This window comes from Oryctolagus cuniculus, chromosome 8 (genome assembly GCF_051225735.1).
Source record: "Oryctolagus cuniculus isolate XC-2025 breed Fujian yellow rabbit chromosome 8, ASM5122573v1, whole genome shotgun sequence".
In the NCBI taxonomy this organism is placed as follows: domain Eukaryota; kingdom Metazoa; phylum Chordata; class Mammalia; order Lagomorpha; family Leporidae; genus Oryctolagus; species Oryctolagus cuniculus.
This window is the reverse complement of record NC_142874.1, coordinates 116589133-116607625: the sequence shown is the minus strand read 5'-3', so window position 1 is coordinate 116607625 and position 18493 is coordinate 116589133. Positions and strand designations below refer to the sequence as shown.

At 40.3% G+C, this 18493-nt stretch overlaps 1 protein-coding gene across 2 annotated transcripts in view; it reads left to right on the top strand.

Moving 5' to 3' along the window:
- The window catches only part of BMP2K (BMP2 inducible kinase), a 151023-nt gene that overhangs the window by 125213 nt on the left and 7317 nt on the right, over positions 1-18493 (top strand). The window lies entirely within an intron of this gene.

Sequence of the window (18493 nt, the reverse complement as noted above, 5' to 3'; positions counted from 1 at the left end):
CCAAAGCACAGTTTATGGATTACAATGGCTTTTCCCCCCCATAACTTCCCTCCCACCCACACCCCTCCCATCTCCCGCACCCTCTCCCCTTCCATTCACATCAAGATTCATTTTCAATTGTCTTTATATACAGAAGATCGATTTAGTATATATTAAGTAAAGATTTCCTCAGTTTGCACCCACGCAGAACATTAAGTGTAAAATACTGTTTGAATACTAGTTATAGCATTAATTCACATTGGACAACACATTAAGGACAGAGATCCCACATGAGGAGTAAGTACACAGTGACGCCTGTTGTTGACTTAACAGTTTGACACTCTTGTTTATGGCGTCAGAAAATTCCCTATGCTCTTGTCATGAGTTGCCAAGGCTATGGAAGCCTTTTGATTTTGCCGACTTTGATCTTATTCCGATAGGGTCATAGTCAAAGTGGAAGTTCTCTCCTCCCTTTAGAGAAAGGTACCTCCTTCTTTGATGGCCCTGTTCTTTTTACTGGGATCTCACTCGCAGAGATCTTTCATTTAGTTTTTTTTTTTTTTTTTTTTTTTTGCGCCAGAGTGTCTTGGCTTTCCATGCCTAAAATACTCTCATCGGCTCTTCAGCCAGATCTGTATGCCTTAAGGGCTGATTCTGAGGCCAGAGTGCTGTTTAGGACATCTGCCATTCTATGAGTCTGTTGTGTGTGCCGCTTCCCATGTTGGATCGTTCTCTCCCTTTTTTATTCTATCAGTTAGTATTAGCAGACACTAGTCTTGTTTGTGTGATCCCTCCTCTGTTTTCCCAGGCACACCAGCAGGGAGTTGTATTGGAAGTATTTGTATTGGAAGTGGAGAAGCCCCCTGGACATGAACCAACTGCCCATATGGGATGCTGGCATGATATAGGCGGCAGCTACACTATAATGCCAGCCCTAACTTTTGACTTTATTTGCTCATTTAATTCTTTAATATGTACTATAATTAAAATTTTCTTAAACATGATTTGGGAATAATTTATTTGCTGTTCTTAAACAGGCTTAAAAACTCAATTTTGCACTGATCTTTTAAAAGGACAGGTGTTGAAATGACAGACTTCTTTTCAAGCACTGTTTTAGCTGCATCTCACACATTTGATTTAATGTGTTTGTCATTTAATTAAAAATATTTCTAACTTTCTATAAGTTCAAAAAAAGCATTTTAATTAGTGTTTTAAATCCCAGAAGGTTTAGGATGAAGTTTTGAAAATAGAAGATGTTGAAGAGTCCCTTAAAGTAAATTGCACTTAGAAATGTAAAAGAACTGATACTTTAAAAAATAAAATAAAATAAAAATTGAAAGTAAAACTTGGTTGAGAAAAAAAATAATATATGTATTTCTGTATTTATTAATGGATGATGGGATGTGGATGGGATTCAGTCCAAATCTGTTTTTTAAATGATATACAACACCACACTGGAAAATTTTATGGAGGAAAAGGATATTAATTTTTTGCCAAATATGTGCTCAGTTTCAAAAGAGTACAGTTTTAAACTAGTTTAAAATTTAAATTATTATGAATTTCATAATAGACTTTTCTAATCCTGTCCCCTTACCCTTATGAATCTATAGCCTGTTTTGTAGTCAAGATTAAATGATTTTGGTGTCAGAACAAGGGATAGACTATTGAGCTTGTAGAGCCAAGTATAAAAGTATCAGATCTGGCCTGTGCCGCGGCTCAATAGGCTAATCCTCCGCCTGTGGCGCTGGCTCACCAGGTTCTCGTCCCGGTCGGGGCGCCGGATTCTGTCCCGGTTGCCCCTCTTCCAGGCCAGCTCTCTGCTATGGCCCGGGATGCAGTGGAGGATGGCCCAAGTCCTCTGGCCCTGCACCCGCATGGGAGACCAGGAGAAGCACCTGGCTCCTGGCTTTGGATCAATGCGATGCGCCGGCCGCAGCGGCCATTGGAAGGTGAACCAACGGCAAAGGAAGACTTTTCTCTCTGTCTCTTTCTCTCACTGTCCACTCTGCCTTTCAAAAAAAAAAAAAAAAAAAAAGAGTATCAGATCTGTAATTTTTTATGTAAATGCTTATTTTTTTTAAAGAATTATTTATTTAATTGAGAGGCAGAGTTACAGAGAGAGAGAGAAGGAGGGAGAGACATTCCATCTACTGTCCCACTCTCCAAACGGCCACAGTGGCTGGAGCTGTGCTGATCCAAAGTCAGCAGCCAAAAGCTTCCTCTGGGTCTCCCATGTGGGTGTAGGGACCCAAGCACTTGGGCCATCTTCCCATCCTTTCCCAGGCCTTTAGCAGAGAGCTGGATTGGAAGTGGAGCATCTGGGACTTGAACTGGCATCCATTTGAGATGCAGGCACCGCAGGTGGCGGCTCAACCTACTGTGCCAAGTGCTGGCCCTGTAAATGCCTGTATTCTGATTAGATAATCAAAGGTATGCATTGAAAAAAATAGAGATTAGAAAACATTTAATGGGACTTAAATTTTGAAAAAAAGATCTATCTATGAATATATTCTTGAAGCCAAGATAATCTGCATTCAATATAAGCTTCTTTCCTTACTAGCTGTGTCACCTAGGCAAATGACCTACCTTCTGTATGTCAGTTTTCTTACCTAGCTATAAAATGGGAATAACAGTGGTGTATATATCACATGACTGATATGCCTTCTAGTGATTAATAAAAAAAACTTGGTGAAGCCTGACAAATGTCTGAGAAATAGTTTTTCAAAAAAAAACTTTCTTTGTCATGACATCTATGCACATCTGCTAAATGCAGTACAGTGAAATCTCAGTTATCTTAAAACTGTTAATTTTGATATGTTTATTTGATTTTCACAAGTGATTTATCTTACCATTCTTGAGGGAATTTACAGGAGTTTTCACATCTTTAATATTTGTTTATGTCATATGCCATCACATTATATTGCCGCTGGTACTTTTGCAGATTTACCAGATAGAATTGACAATATTTTAAATAATTCTTTATTGAATAACCTTGTACATGAACATTCAACACATAACATTATTTCTAGAGGAGAAATTGTTCAGCCCAAAGTATGTACATTTACAAAATTGATTTATTGCTAGATTGGCCTGCAGTATGAATATTAACCATTTATGCTCTCACTGGCAGTGTTTAAAAATGCTCATTTATTTGGAATCTTTCATTTTAGAGTTTTGATAGTTCATTATGTTTAAATGTATTGTTTGGGGAAAATGTACAATTGAGCTGGTAAGTCCAGTGTGATACTGTTTTATGTAGTAAATTAGCATGCTAATATTGCTTTTGGTGTCATAAATTGGCACTTTTTTTGGAAAGCAGTGTTTTTTGCTTGTTTTATTCTCTCTTCTTTTAAAAAGATTTTATTTATTTATTTGAGGTAGAGTTATAGACAGTGAGAGGAAGAGACAGAGAGAAAGGTTTTCAGTCTGCTGGTTCACTTCCCAAACAGCTACGGCTGTCAGAGCTGGGCTGATCTGAAGCCAGGAGCCAGGAGCTTCCTCTGGGTCTCCCATGAGGGTGCAGGGGCCTAAGCACTTGGGCCAACTTCCACTGCTTTCCCAAGCCATAGCAGAAAGCTGGATCAGAAGAGGAGCAGCTGGGTCTTGAACCGGTGCCCATATGGGATGCCAGTGCTGCAGGTGGAGCATTAACCTACTGGCCATAGCATTGGCCCTGGAAAGCAGTTTGAGTAAAATGTTTATATTTTTAGATTTTTGGGGGCTTATTTCTGGCAACTTACTTAAGGAAATAATGCAAAACTTGAGGGAAAAATGCAACTACAAAAATATTCAGTCTTTGAGTTGTAGAAGCAGAAAATTTAAAATATCCTAAATGTCCAATATTAGGCAAATGATTAAATTGTGACCTATTTAGATTAAAGTAACTGTTTAAAAATAATAGTATTAAAGTATAGCAGTATGGAAAAATGCCTGTGCCATGATTGACTTAAACAATTTTAATGAAAGGATATAATGGAAAGATAACTGTTATAAAACTGAATAATATTGGATAAAACACTCATATTGTCCTTATTGTACTAGCACAGCTACTTGCATTTTGATCTTTTGGCTTCATTTCCCTAAGTTTTGTACTTGTTAGGCATGGTATATGTAGAATTTTTAGATCCTGCCTCTTCCCACTTGATACTATGTTTACATAGCAGTTTTTTCATTGCTAAGTGTCCAGCTGGGTACAGATAATTCTGTTTTAATTTGCATTTGCATGGGAGCCTCGTATTTCTCCCACCTGCTAATCCCAGCCTTGGTTAAAAAGAGAATTGCTTCAGAAGTTATTTAATTTTTATTTGTGTTAGGACTAGAGTTCATTTAGGTAGAAATAGCCATGATAACCATGCACATTTTACTGCAGATGCTACAATAGGTTGACATTCAGTGGTCCCACAAAGGGGGAGAGTTGCTTTGTTCTGGCTAAATTAGGATTGGGAAATAAGGAAAAATTCATGGAAAAGTTATGCGTTGGGAAATAAATACACGTGAACTTGTATGAAAGATAGGGTACCGGATTCAGAGCAGAGAGAGCAGTTGTGAGCAAAAATAGGCCTGAGACAGGTCAGTGTGTTTGGGCAGTTTAGCATTTGAGGATGGTAGTATTAGTTGAAGGGAAAAATTAAACTGGAGATGCAGGGAGGGGCATGAGGTGGAGACAGTGGAAGCAATGGGTAGATACAGCAGGACTGTATACAGGGGAAAGGAGTATGATGAGATGCATTCTAGAAAGCTTACACCGCAAAGACTGGAATGTAAAGTGGATAACTGAAATTGGAGCTAGGAATTTAGAACAGTACTCAAAGTATGGTCTGCTGAGAGCAAGTGAGAAATTAACTTTGCGAGTGTTAAATTGCTTGGATGGCATGGAATGGGAACACCAAAATAAGTAGACTTGTCCCTTAACCTCACATAGTTTGAGAAATGGTGGTCAGACTATTGGGAAACATTCCACACTTGAAGTGACAGCCTGAAGGAGGCTATACAGACAGATCTATAGGATTCTGTGACCATTTAGGAATGAGCTGGGACATTGAGGGAAACAGAGGAACATAAAATGATTACCAGACTTTTCATTTAATGAAATTGGTGATGGTAGGACAAGAAGAAAAATTCATTTTCATACCCACTGAGCTTGAGTTGTCTGCTGGGGCTCACCAGAATCTCAATAGTAGGAATTTCGATACAGAGAACTGGCATTCAAGGCACAGATAAATCTTGGCTAGAGACAAGAGAATTCAATTTTTTTAAAAATTATTTTATTTATTTATTTGAGAGGTAGAGTCACAGACAGTGAGAGGAAGAAAGAGAGACAGAGACCTTCCATCCCTTGGTTCACTCCCTGACTGGCTGCACTGCAGGAGTTGGGCCAATCCAAAGCCAGGAGCTTCTTCCAGGTCTCCCATGTGGTTACAGGGGCCCCAGTGGTTGGGCCATCTTCCACTGCTTTCCCAGGCCATAGCAGAGAGCTGGATCAGAAGTGGAGCAGCCAGGTCTCAAACTGGCATGCATAAGGGATGCCAGCACTGCAGGTGGTGGCTTTGGCCACTACGCCACAGTGCCAACCCCTAGGCCCTACCTCTTAAAAGTCATACCACCTTAAAAAATAATAATAAAAAAAGGCTGGTGCTGCAGCTCACTAGGCTAATCCTCTGCCTGTGGCACCTGCACCCCAGGTTCTAGTCCTGGTTGAGGCGCTGGATTCTGTCCCAGTTGCTCCTCTTCAGTTCAGCTCTCTGCTGTGGCCCGGGAAGGCAGTGCAGGATGGCCCAAGCTGTACCCACATGGGAAACCAGGGGGAAGCACCTGGCACCTGGCTCCTGTCTTCGGATTGGCGCAGTGCGCCGACCGCAGTGGCCATTTGAGGGGTGAACCAACGGAAGGAAGACCTTTCTCTCTGTCTCTCTCACTGTCTAACTCTGCCTGTCAAAAAAAAAAGTCATGCCACCTTTTAACATTGCACACCGGGGACCAAGCTTTAGAGGGACAAACTTCATCCAAACAATTCCAAGAGGGAAGACCGTGAATATGGGAAAAGAGATGAATAAAGAAGGATCATAGAGACAGGAAAAATAGAGAAGAATTTTAGTAAAGAAAGAAAATATTAAAGGGTTGAATATGTTATGTGAAATGCACATGGGCATATGTTGTGTCCTGCCCCTGGAAATGAGAAGGAATCCTGGTACTGAAGATTGAAGAAGTTCCGTGTAAGAATGAAGAATGTGAGACTGGTTCTGTAGTGTAACAGGCTAAGCCTCCGCTTGTAACCCTGGCATCCCATATGGGTGCTGGTTCAAGTCCTGGCTGCTTCTCTTCCAATCCAGTGCCCTGCTAAGGCCTGGAAAAGCAGTGGAAGATGGCCCAAGTGCAGGAGCCCCTGCACCCATGCGGGAGACCGGGAAGAAGCTCCTAGCCTCCTGGCTTTGGATTGGCCCAGCTCTGGCCGTTGCAGCCATTTGGGGTGTGAACCAGTGGATGGAAGACCTGTCTCTGCCTCTCCCTCTTATTGTCTGGAACTGTACCTAATAAATAAATATAACCTTAATAAAAAAAAGGGCAATTTACATATGAGATTATAGTCTGGAGTGGATGGCTAATTTGGACAAAGCTGCAATAGGAATTTTCTATGCAGGGCAGCAGAAGGAGAAAGTTTTTTTTAATAAACTTTTTTTTAAAAAAAGGATTATTTATTTATTTGAGAGGCAGAGAGAGATCTTCCATCCGCTGGTTCACTCCCCATCTGGCAACAATGGCCATTGCTGGGCCGATCCGAAACCAGGAGCCTTGAGCTTCTTTGGGGTTTCTCATGCGGGTGCAGGGACCCACACTCTTGGGCCATCTTCCACTACTTTTCCAGGCACATTAGCAGGGAGCTGCATTGGACGTGGAGTAGCCTGGACCAAACCAGTGTCCATATGGGATGCCAGCACTGTAGGTAGCAGTTTTACCCGCTACACCAGAGCACTGGCCCTGGAGAAAGATTTTATGCATTTATCAATTCAATAGCGATACAGAGTAGGACCTTGTTCTGTAACATCACTTTATAAATGTTTTAGGAGCTGGCCCCTCAGGTGTCCTGCTAGTCTGCCTGACTTACTGGAAAGACATGGGATAGCAATTAAGCTTTATGACCAGGTAGCAAAGTCAGCTAGACCAAACAGATGGTCAGTGTCCTGTCATAGAGGGAGAAGTGAAAATGGGTGGGTGAGACTCGACATGGAGTTACTATGGTTTGTTGTCCACAAGGGTAACGTGATTGGAAGTAGTTGGTTAGATTTAACATTTAGGAGCTATTTGATCTTAGCAAGAATGATGTAGTTAGAATCCTGATTGCTGTGGACTTAGAAGTGAGTGGGAGATGAAGAAATTTGAGATATCAGTGATGGGTTATTAGGATGAGTCTAAGTGTACTAAGTACAGAAAAAAATGTAAGGGTTAAAGAGAGGAATTTGTTTAGTTTTGATAGGAGCAAGACCAGAAGTAGACATAGGAAGTGGGAGCAATGTTACTACATATAGAGAAAGGAGGATTGAAAGTAGAAGAGAAGACATAAGAGAACAGTTGCTAGAAGAGATGAGCTAGCATCCCAGATGGAAGGAGCGGTGTGCAACCAAATGCAACAGTTTGTCCTTGAGAAAAGCATGGATATAAATGTTTGTGGTGGAAAATGATGGAGAATTGATGCTTCGCAGCCTCACCATTTCTCTTTGAAATGTGGGACAAGGTTGTCTGCCGAGATTAGTGAAAATGTTGGTAGGGCCAGTGGGAAATGACAGTGCTGATTCTGGGGATCTGTAAGGTTCTGAGAAACCAATCCAGCTTGGTTGTGATTGGCTTATAGTGTCGTCAGTCCCCTTGACTGTCATTGCTGTGGTTTGTTGGGATTAGCTTAGGGAGGAAGGTGGCAAGTACCATTGTGTGTGATCAGCAAGAAAGATTTAGAAGGAAAGGAAGGGTGCTGGTAAGACAAGGTGAATTTGTGTGTGCAGGATGAAGTCATACTGGGGAATGCGGTACAGCCACTGGGGGTGATAAAAGTCACGGGACCCATAGAAAATGTGATGCTCACATAGAAGAAGATCTCCGCAGTTGAGAGGTTCTGATTATAGACACATTTCTAAGTGGCTGTGCCAACCTGGAAGTGGAGGATCCACTGATTTAGTATCTGGGCAGGGCTATCATATCTGACACTGAGGTTCTCACATGAAGGTTTTTGGCTAAATGGTAGCAAAGACAAAAAGGGCAGTCCTATGGCTGTCTGAGCTAGCAAAGGGAAAGAGTTCTTATATGGAAGTTGGAAAATTATATAGAAATAGCCCAAAAGAGAGAACATCAGATTTTAAATACTCTCCATTTGAAAGACCAACAAAGGAAGCAAAAGCTAAAGAGTGTCAGGTTTTCTCATTGATTTAAATGACTTTCTCTGCTAGGTAGCATTTTAAAAATTTTTTAAATTTATTAGATAGTGAGAGGGAGCAAAAGAGGCAGAAAGAGCAAGCGAGTAGGAGTGAGTACACTAGTGCCCTCCAGCCGTTGTTCACTATCCAAATGCCTGCAATGGCCAGGGCTGCAGCTAAGAATCAGGAACACAATCTGAGTCTTCCATGAGCGTGGCAGGAATCCAATCACATGAGCCTCACCACTGACTCCCAGGGTCTGCATTGGCAGGGAGCTGAGGTCAGGAGCCAGAGCCAGGAATTGAACCTAGGTCTGGTTTGGAACATCTTAACTGCTAGGGACAAAACCTTACCCTGTTACATTGAAGTAGAAAACTTTATCTGATGTTACATTTGTAGTTTTCAGCCTCCAAGGAGATAAGAACCTCTGTAGTTGAAGCGTGTGCATAAGGAGCCATTGACACTGATGTGGATGGATGGTAGGAAAGGTGGTGACTAGGAACAGATGATGTTTCAACTAAGTTTTGGAAGATAAGGAGGAGTTTCCAGAAGGAAAATAGGTAAAAAGGTGTTCTACCAAATGGGGTAGGCTGTGTTTTCAAGGAGGTTATCCGAGAACCTGTTCCCTTTGTCCCCATATACTCTTGAGCCCAGACTATCTTCTTGCTGCATGCATTTTCTTCCATGTGGGTAATAGGTGCATGTACTCCCAAACTAGTATATAGTCAACTGGCCTAACTTATTTGGCCACATAGAATCATCTTGCAGATTTGTTGCCTTAGTTTATGATATCGATTTCAGACCTCAGAAAGAGTAGCTAAAGATAATGGGTTGGCCTCCGCCTGCGACGCCAGCACCCCGGGTTCTAGTCCTGTATAGCATAGCCATAAAAATCATACTGAAAGCATAGCATTCATTCTCTGCCTTGAAACTCATACCCTAGTGCCTTGCTTTGCAGTTGGTATGTATGCCAACATATGGTATACTCACTTTTAAGGAGCACTTCTGAAACACCTATATGTTTTGTGGAATTCTAAAACTATATTTGAAGAGCTTTATTGCCATGTAGGCCATATTAGGTCACTGGAGTTTCAGATTTCTTACATTTTATTTTCATTTTTAATTAGATTCAGGTCCAAATGCTGACCATTATCATAAGTCACCATTAGGTCTATTGTTTATTCATTTAGAGTGGAATATTTGATTCTTGAACATTGTTGAATGTTCAAAAATTTTTTATTTCTGGATGTTCACAATAGTTGTTCCCTTAATATTGAATTCTGTGTACATACAGTGGGAAATGAGCCTCCACGTCAGTGATTTGCTCAAGTCCATGTGGTTTCTAAGAAGGAACTCTATAATAGTGAACAAATGAAAGCTTTGAGTAACTGTTTTAAACAAAAATCTGTAGTAATTTGAGTAACAAAATCGAAATGACAGTTTTATGGCATTTTTAATCTGGCTAGGAAATGCTGTTCACAACTGGTATGATTCTCTTGTACTCAAAGGCTGTTACTTGGCCTGTCTTCCGAGAAGTACTACAGATTTGGATAAAACCTCCTGATCCTCTAATCCCTGGGCCTAAGATGGTAAATTGCTGGGAAATGATGACAGGCAGTATGCTGCCAATTCAGAATGAGTGTACCATCTTACAGCCCCTGCCCTATCCCTAAATGATGAGACAACAGAAGGCATGCAATTAGAGGAGCAGCTTCAAGACATTTATCCTCTATAATCTGATAGCAAAGAAAAGAACATCAAAATGAAATTTCCTTGATGCTGGAATCTTCTTATATGATGAAAACGTACCACCTGTTTTATAACAGAAAGTACAATGGGAACCCTGATTAGAGAATGGTAATAGGAATAGTATGGTGCAATACATGCTCCTCTCTCCATAGTTGATACTTCCTAAATATTCTGAATTTTTTGGTAGAGTTTATAAAGTTTGATTTATTTGACCACACATATTTTATAGTATTAGCTTAAAATCATGTGGCATTAGCTAGGATATTCTTTTTATGACATATTTACAAGAATACTGTATAACAGCTGTATGAATGTCTAGTCTAAGAAATGCCATTTCAGGTCTAGTTATATATATGGTTTTTGAGTTGGAATCTTCTGTTAGACTTTGAAAAAGGTGGTATCTTTGCAATCTAAACATTTAGAAATACCTTTTATGTAAACTTGTTATTCTACAGTAGATAAATGCATGTTCTTATATCTATCTGGTGAATCTTTGTTCTAAGTTTTATTTGGTGAGGTAATCTTGTTTTTCAGAACTGCCCAAATTTCCTTACCTTGGTTACTCATTTTCCAGGTCACTAGAATCAGGATTAGCTGTTAATGTGAATGATAAGCTTCCTTGAAGTCAGGTATTTATCTTTGTATGTCATACAATACCTTGCTGAATAAATTCTTTATCAAAGTATACTTTGGGAATCTAATCTCATACACATCCCCCCAATTTAATGCACTTGCAGTAACTAAGATGATGATTAATCATCCCTATCAGGTAAGTTCTATTGTTGGTCCTTTTTTATAGATGAGGAAAATGAGGGTCATTTGGATATTTATCTTTCAGGGTTTTTTAAATTTTATAATTTTTTTTGTTCTTTGATAAAGCTTTATAGTATATCTTAACCCTATAGGCTATAAAATACTCTTTTTTTAAAATAAATATTCCATTTTTCCTCTAATTTTTAGAGTGTGTAAGCTATTTCTACTTTTTTTTTTAAGATTTATGTATTTATTTATTTGAAAGGCAGAGTTACAGAGAAGCAGAAAGAGAAAGAGAGGGAGAGGGAGGTTGGTCTTCCATCTGCTGGTTCACTCCACAGAGAGAGAGAGAGGGAGAGGGAGGGAGGGAGGTCTTCCATCCACTGGTTCACTCTCCAGATGGCTGCAGTGGCCGTAGCTGAACCACTGCAAAGCCAGAAGCCAAAAGCTTCTAGGTCTCCTATGCTGCTGCAGGGGCCCAAGCACTTGGACCATCTTCCACTGCTTTCCCAGGCCATAGCAGAGAGCTGGATTGGAAGAGGAGCAGCTGGGACTCGAACCGGTGCCCACATGGGATGCTGGCACCACTACACCACAGCACTGGCCCCTAAAATATTCTTAACCCAAGGAACTCATACGTGTCAACAAAACACTTTGATAAAAAAAAAAATAACACAGATCTCATCCTGTTTGTATTTTTGACTTTTCAGGCATGGCTTTGTAAAGAGGATACAAAAGATAAGCAAGATACTGATTATGTTCTATGAGTAGCTTAATTGTTGAATTTACAAGTAAGACTTTTAAACAAGTATTGTTAGAGGAGAAGTCACCATGGCCTTAAACTCAAATTCCTTATATGTTAAGAGAAATTAGGCTAAGTATTTAGAAATCCCTTTTTTGACTTATGCCTTTAAAATATAGTTGAAACTATGCAACAGAATTAAGGTCACCAAAAGATAAAAATAGAAAGAAGGGAAAGCTGTGACCTGTTTTGGGTAGTCACAATGATGCTTTGTGGTAGGAAGTTGCCACAGTGATCTGACATGGGAAAAAAAAGCTAACTTCTTGAAGTTGGAGTTGGTAAAACTGAAGAAGGGAAAAAGCTGCAGGCAAGATCATAGCAAACCTTACAGAGCATTTCTGCCCTAATGCTGTTGTGGAAGCATAATAATGGGTTAAGGGATGATGTATGAAAAGGCCTTGGAACTGCATGTGTGCCCTTGACCAGATTAGTTCCTGTTGTTTAATGCTCATCTCTATCAGGTGATTTAGTTTCTATTACAGTATGTCTGTGGTAGGTACTCCATAAAGAGTCGTGGAATGATGGTAGCAGTAACAGTTACAGCCCTTTATTTAGAATCTGTAACATACTAGTACTTTACATGTATTTCCATTTCAACCTCTGCTACAGCTCTATGAGGTGGTTATTGTTGTTACCTGTGCTTTAAGAAAGTGAAATACTAAATAATGCATGATTCCAAATAACCACACAGCCATCAAAGGACATTTGCCTTTAGTGTCCCCTGCAGGTGAAGGAATATATATATATTATGGACAGTTACTAAATGGTTGGTGTTATATTTAACTTACTTAGTAAATGCTTGTTAGTTGACGGATAGCTTTGAGTGACTATCTTGCAATTCTTTGCGTGGGGTATATGAAGTATAGCAGTGAGAATCAATCAGAGTTTATGTGTGTGAATAAGTAGCAGTTCTGTTAACACTTCACTGATACCTCCATTGCTGTAACATTTCTTGCAGTATTTGAACTTGGAATTTCCTTGAGACAGTTTACATGCTACACAAAGTAATGTGGGCCCTCATAACCCATCATTGTTCTTCAATAATTTACACAGATCCGTATTGTCTGTCTTAACCACTCACCTATTCTTAGGATTGGACTCTGAGTAATTTTGGCTGTTTGTAGCAGTCGCTCCCCTACCTCGGAGATGAGGATTTGTGTATTTCCGACAGTGGAATCTAACAGAAGTAAAGAATTGAAAGAGCACAAGATGTTAAGACCTTCATTCTTTGCAAGTTCTATTAAATATATGTATACTTTCAGTTAAAGATTTCAGTTCTACTTTAAATGGTTTAGACCAATACTAATTACATTATCTCTGAAGTTTTTCTGTTTGTAAAAGTCTGTGGTTTTATAGGTCTAGGTTCTGAAAATAAGGTAATAGTAGTAATTCAGTCCACAATATCGAATCTGTGAAAATATTTGTTATTTAAAAGTGGAAAAACATTCTGTCTGTCCTTGAGCTACCTTAAAATAATTTGATTCCATATGTTATGTATAAATATGTCAAGGATGTTAATGTAAGTTACTTGCTAATTTTCTCACTAAATAAGTTATTTGAGGAACAGCATTTGAAATAACTTTCTGTTGATTAACTCTTGTTAATATTTGCTTATAGATACTAGTGATCACATATTTTTGCATGACACTTGTTTATTAAATCAGTACACTTGCTTCAGTATCACTGGTTAAAATCCAACTTGCTAAATTACTCAGAAAGTTAAAATTATTAGTTTGTAGTCCCAGGCACAAAGGAGAAATAAAGAATATCCTGATTAGTAGCCACAAAGACCTCATTCTACTTTAGTTAGCTTAAGGAGAGAGGAATGCCTACATAGAGCCTCAAATAAAAAAATTAATCAGTATATGAAATTTTACCATGTTTTGTAAAATAAATTAACAATAAAAGATGTAACCTAGTAACCATCCCAGGCACATTCTAGCCATTTGTTTGTGTTGTAAGTGTACATTCTTAGTGCTGTTCTCTCCTGCAGTTTACTTGAAAAACAGCCACTTTCATGTTAATAATATAAACCTTAGTCAGTATGGGGATTATTAGGATTTAGGATATATTGAAAAGCAACATATTTAGAATATACTTTTGGGAAATTAACTGCAGCAGTAAAATAATCCTGATTAAATTTCATAGTAAATCAAATGCGTATTATTTAATCTGACAACTGGGAAGAAGCAATCTGGCTCCAGAAGCAAAAAGTAGGAACATCCAACATTTTTTAAATAATAGGAATATGTTGAGGCAAAGTAATGAATAATGAAAATTCATGACACTCTTAGCTAGAGGTCACATTTTAAAGTACTATACATTGTACATTGTATAACCAACTTTATGATTTGAAATACTTATTTTGATAGTTATGTTCTGGCTATGGGACAGGATTTAAAAGCCTTAGGGTGTATTAAAGTGTTTTTTTATTTTTCTTTCTCAGTTCTTCTATGGTTTCAGTAAAGAGGGATGAGTACATAAACTGCTGTTACTGTAGGGAAGTGAACCCTCTCTAGGCCTGTTGCAGCCTGGAATTTAAATTTCCCTTAGCAGGAGATGCTGGAGAGAGAGGGCCACGTGTATGAAAACTGTTCTTGCTGGGGGTCAGCATGGTAGGTGCTCTCACCCTGCTTGACTACAATGGTTTATGCAGGGGAAATAGAGAAACGTCTGAATGTTAGTGTGGTTTGCAAGAATATGGGGATAAAAATAATTTGGATATTTTTATTTATCTTTGAAAAGGAGAGATATTTATCTATCCACTGGTTCACTTCCAAATATGAGAGTAGGGAAGAGGGAGAGAAAGAGAGAGACATACTCACACACAGATATCTCTGCTAGCCACTGGTTTACTCCCTAGATACTCGCGACAGACAGCTGGGACTGGGCCATGATGGAGCCAGGAACCTATAACCCAATCTGTGTCCCATGTTGATTGCACAGACTGAATACTGGGGCCAGCACCATTGCCTCCCAGGGTGTGCTTTAGCAGAAAGCTAGGATCAGAAACAGAGCTGGGATTTGAACTCAGGCACCTCAATATGGCATGCAGGCTTCTAAAGCAGCATTTTTTTTTATTATTATTATTTTAAAGAGTTACAGAGAGAGAGAGATCTTCCATCGGCTAGTTCACTCTGGAGATGGTTTCAACTGCCAATGCTGTGCTAGGCCAAAGCCAGGAGCCAGGAGCCTCATCCAGGTCTCCCATGTAGGTAACAGGAGCCCAAACACTAGGGCCGTCTTCCGCTGCTTTTCCCAGGCCATTAGCAGGGAGCTGGATTAGAAGTGGAGCAGCACACACATGGGATGCCTGCATTGCAAATGGTGGCTTTCCCTGCTATGCCAGAATGCTGCACCCACTGCTTGACTACTGTGCCAAGTGCCTGCATCTGTATACATTTGAAAACTAATTTTTTGAGAGGCAGAGAGAGAGAGAGACAGAGAAAGTGAACCACTGGTTTACTTCCCAAATTCTGGCAGTAGCCAGGGCTGAGATACAGTAAAGCCAAGAGCTGGGAAAAATCTAGGGTCTTCCCCAGGAGGACAGTAGCCCAGTTATTTGAGTCATAATTACTGCCTCCCAGGGTCTGCATTGGCAGGAAATTGGAATCAAGAGCTGGAACTTGTTGGATATTTTTGATGGCTATTTTAATTTTATGAAGGGGAGACAGCCAGTCATTCCACACCAAAAATTTCCCCAGTTGCCTGTACTTTTTGGAGATGTAATCTGAAACCACAAAGATGGTATAGGTTATTGTCTGTCTTGTTCTTTTTGAAGGCAGTCCCTTTTCAATTCTTAAACTGTTCTCAAATATAGCTCTTTAAAAATCAGAAGTTATAGAGCAGCATTTTCCCATGGTGCTTTGTGCATAACTGTTCACAGAGCTTAGCAGGTGTTGCCTGTAAAAGTATAGTGAAGGCTTCATAAAATCTTAAGTTTCCTAAAATGGATTCTTTTGTGTGTAAGACTCATCAGCACATTTAATGAGCTTTTCCAGCTGAATTGGAGTAGAGGAGGACTGTAGAGTGCGTCATTTGCTCAACTCAGTCACCTGAAACCACTCGTGTAGCTCTTGTCATGGCCGTAGTGTTCTGCAGAGTACACTTCAGGAAGCAGAATATAACCAGTCATGACCATGCACAGGTGCGTGGGGTGCACGTTGTGGCTCTGTGTGGGTGGGATAACACCTACAGCATATAGTTCTGGGCTGGTTGTAAGGAACCAGCAGAAGATTATATTTGCATTTCAGTGTAACCTGTGGAATTTTCCACCTTCTTTCCCACTCATCACTGTTGCTGACAGATCCAGGGGCCACTTTCCGTCATCAGCTCTGTTGTGTTGGCCCCCCCGGAGATACTGTTTCTCCCAACTTCCATGACATTGTACTTCCTTGGCTTTGCTGCTCTTCTCTGGCTGGTACTTAATAGGTTGAAGGTTCTTCCTCTGCTGACATTTGAATGCTTTATAACTTAGGGTTCAGTTTTTCACCACTTTCTTTCTAGGTAATGCCCTTTAGTCACTTGGCTGTGTCCTTGCTCTGCGTGATGATAACTTGCAAATCTGTTTTCTTCAGTCCAAAAAACTTAGCACTTTGCTCATGTCAGGAATACCTGCTCTGCACATAAATGTTGCCTTGTTTAGTTATCAAGTTTAGTGTTTCCAAAACCAAATTTTTGATCATCTCTACTTTCCCACTTGTTTTTTACTTACCCTTCCTTCCATCCAGACTTTTCCTCTCCAATGTCTTTCAAAATTTTTCCACTTCTATATCCTAAGTACTTGGGACCCTGCCACCCATAAAGGAGAATCAGTGGAGTTTTGGTCTCTTGGCTTTGGCCTGGACCAGCCCCAGACATTACTGCCATATGGGGAGTGAGCCAGAGGATGGAAGAGCTCTATCTCTCTCTCTCTCTCTCGCTCACTCTGCGTTTCTAATAAATAAATAAATAAATCCTTAAAAAAACAAGCAAATTTTCCCACTTCTATCCACCCAGTACTGCGAGCTCTAACCTGAATTACCATTTCCTCTTCCATGATCCCTCACTTCTGCCACTCCTCCTCTAGTCTTCCCTACATGTCCGTGGTCTTTTTGAAATATCTGATTATGGCACCCATCTTAAAGCCTTCCGGTGGCTTTCCACTACCCACCGGATTTTGCTTAAAATCTGACTCCTTCATGGTCTGGCCTGCTGCAGTCTCCTCTCCTTCATCTTGTCCACGTCCTGTTTGCTCCCTGAGTTGTAGTCTCACTAGCCCGTGTTGAGGCAGAGTGAGCGAGGGGCTCAAATACCCTGTGTGTGACTGGTGCCTTCTCCTGTTTGGGCTTAACCGTCCTCTCCTTAGGGAGGCCTTCGCTGACTGCCCGGAGTGGGTTTTTACACCCATTCCTTCTGCTCTGTTATTTCTAAATTTACTTACAGCCTCTGATTGTGAACCCCATGTCTGTGGTGTTCACCAGGGCTTAATCAGAAGAGAGCACGTAGTAAAGTGCCCTTTGAAATAAATGTATTGTTGAATGAATTAAGTAAATGTGAGTGACTAAATTCTGAGCTAAAATATCTCCAGATGTAAAGAATTTATCTTGATTATATTCCTTTATTATATTAAATTTATGTTTATTATCACATCCCTTAATGTAGTTTGAATATAGTTGGTGATTTCCAAGTAGTCACTTACTGTTTCAACAAATACTGATACCTTACAATGCTAGAGTACAGAGATGAATGATAAACAAGATAATGATAAATAGCAATACTAGACAAGTAGACACATAATTGCAATAGAGTAGAGTAGGTAGTACAGTTAGGGTTTGTACTAGTTTCATTAGGAGCATCATGTTTAGAGTAGTTCCTATCCCCCCCCCCCCCCCCCAGGAGTGGCTCTGAAAGGCTAGGCCATGTGTTAAGTTCATCAGGCTGTCCAGTGGGAGTTGTAGAAGGGCACTCATACTGAGGTACAGTATTGCAAAGGGAGACAGATCTTAATACAGCAAAAATTGAAATTAAAGAGCAAGACAGCTCAGAACAAGCCATCCCATCTATTTGGTTCTTGTTTTTAGGTAGGGAGCATGTGGGTGTGGCTATGAAGAGACTACCCAAGGGAGGCATCGGGCTGAGGCTGCTGATGTGGTGGGATGGAGCCCTGTGAGCAAAGAGCACCCTGCGCCTTGTGAAGGGTCAGGCTCTTAGAGAGACCCTGGAAAACAGTAGTTGTGTGATTAATGTCATCGTTCTGGTGACCATGTAAAGAATCCATCTGAAGGATAATACTTGAGGCAGAGGCAAGCTTAGAGTTGATCTGTGAGATAATGAAAGAATCAGACAACAAGGAATGAAATGGCAAGCAGAGGGAGGAGGGGAACAGGTTCATTAGGTTTTAAAGCAGTGAATGGTGGGAGGAGGGAAGATGACTTCCACATTTTTGGTGACTTGAGGATCTGAGTAGATGGAGGTGCCGCTCAGTCGTTTGCAGGGAACTGTGGAGGCGCACATTTTAATGGTGTCTTTTGAAATGACTGAATTTGAGGTAACAGTAGGATCCTCTTCTCAATAGACAGGTAAAATGTATTCATGGTAAGTATTAGAGATTTTTGTCTGGAACTTAGGAATAATGGGTTAGAGATTAGAGCCAGCCAAAACTGTTGGTGTACCTTGCAGTCACCACCCAGGTGGTTAAGACCCCAGAGAGTGCATGCAGAGAAACACAGGCAAAGATAGAATCTGCGGGACCTATGCATTTAAGGGAATGTTGGTAAAAGCAAAGTCCCAGCAGTCAGAGAGGTGGGATGACAATGGTTCTGACTTT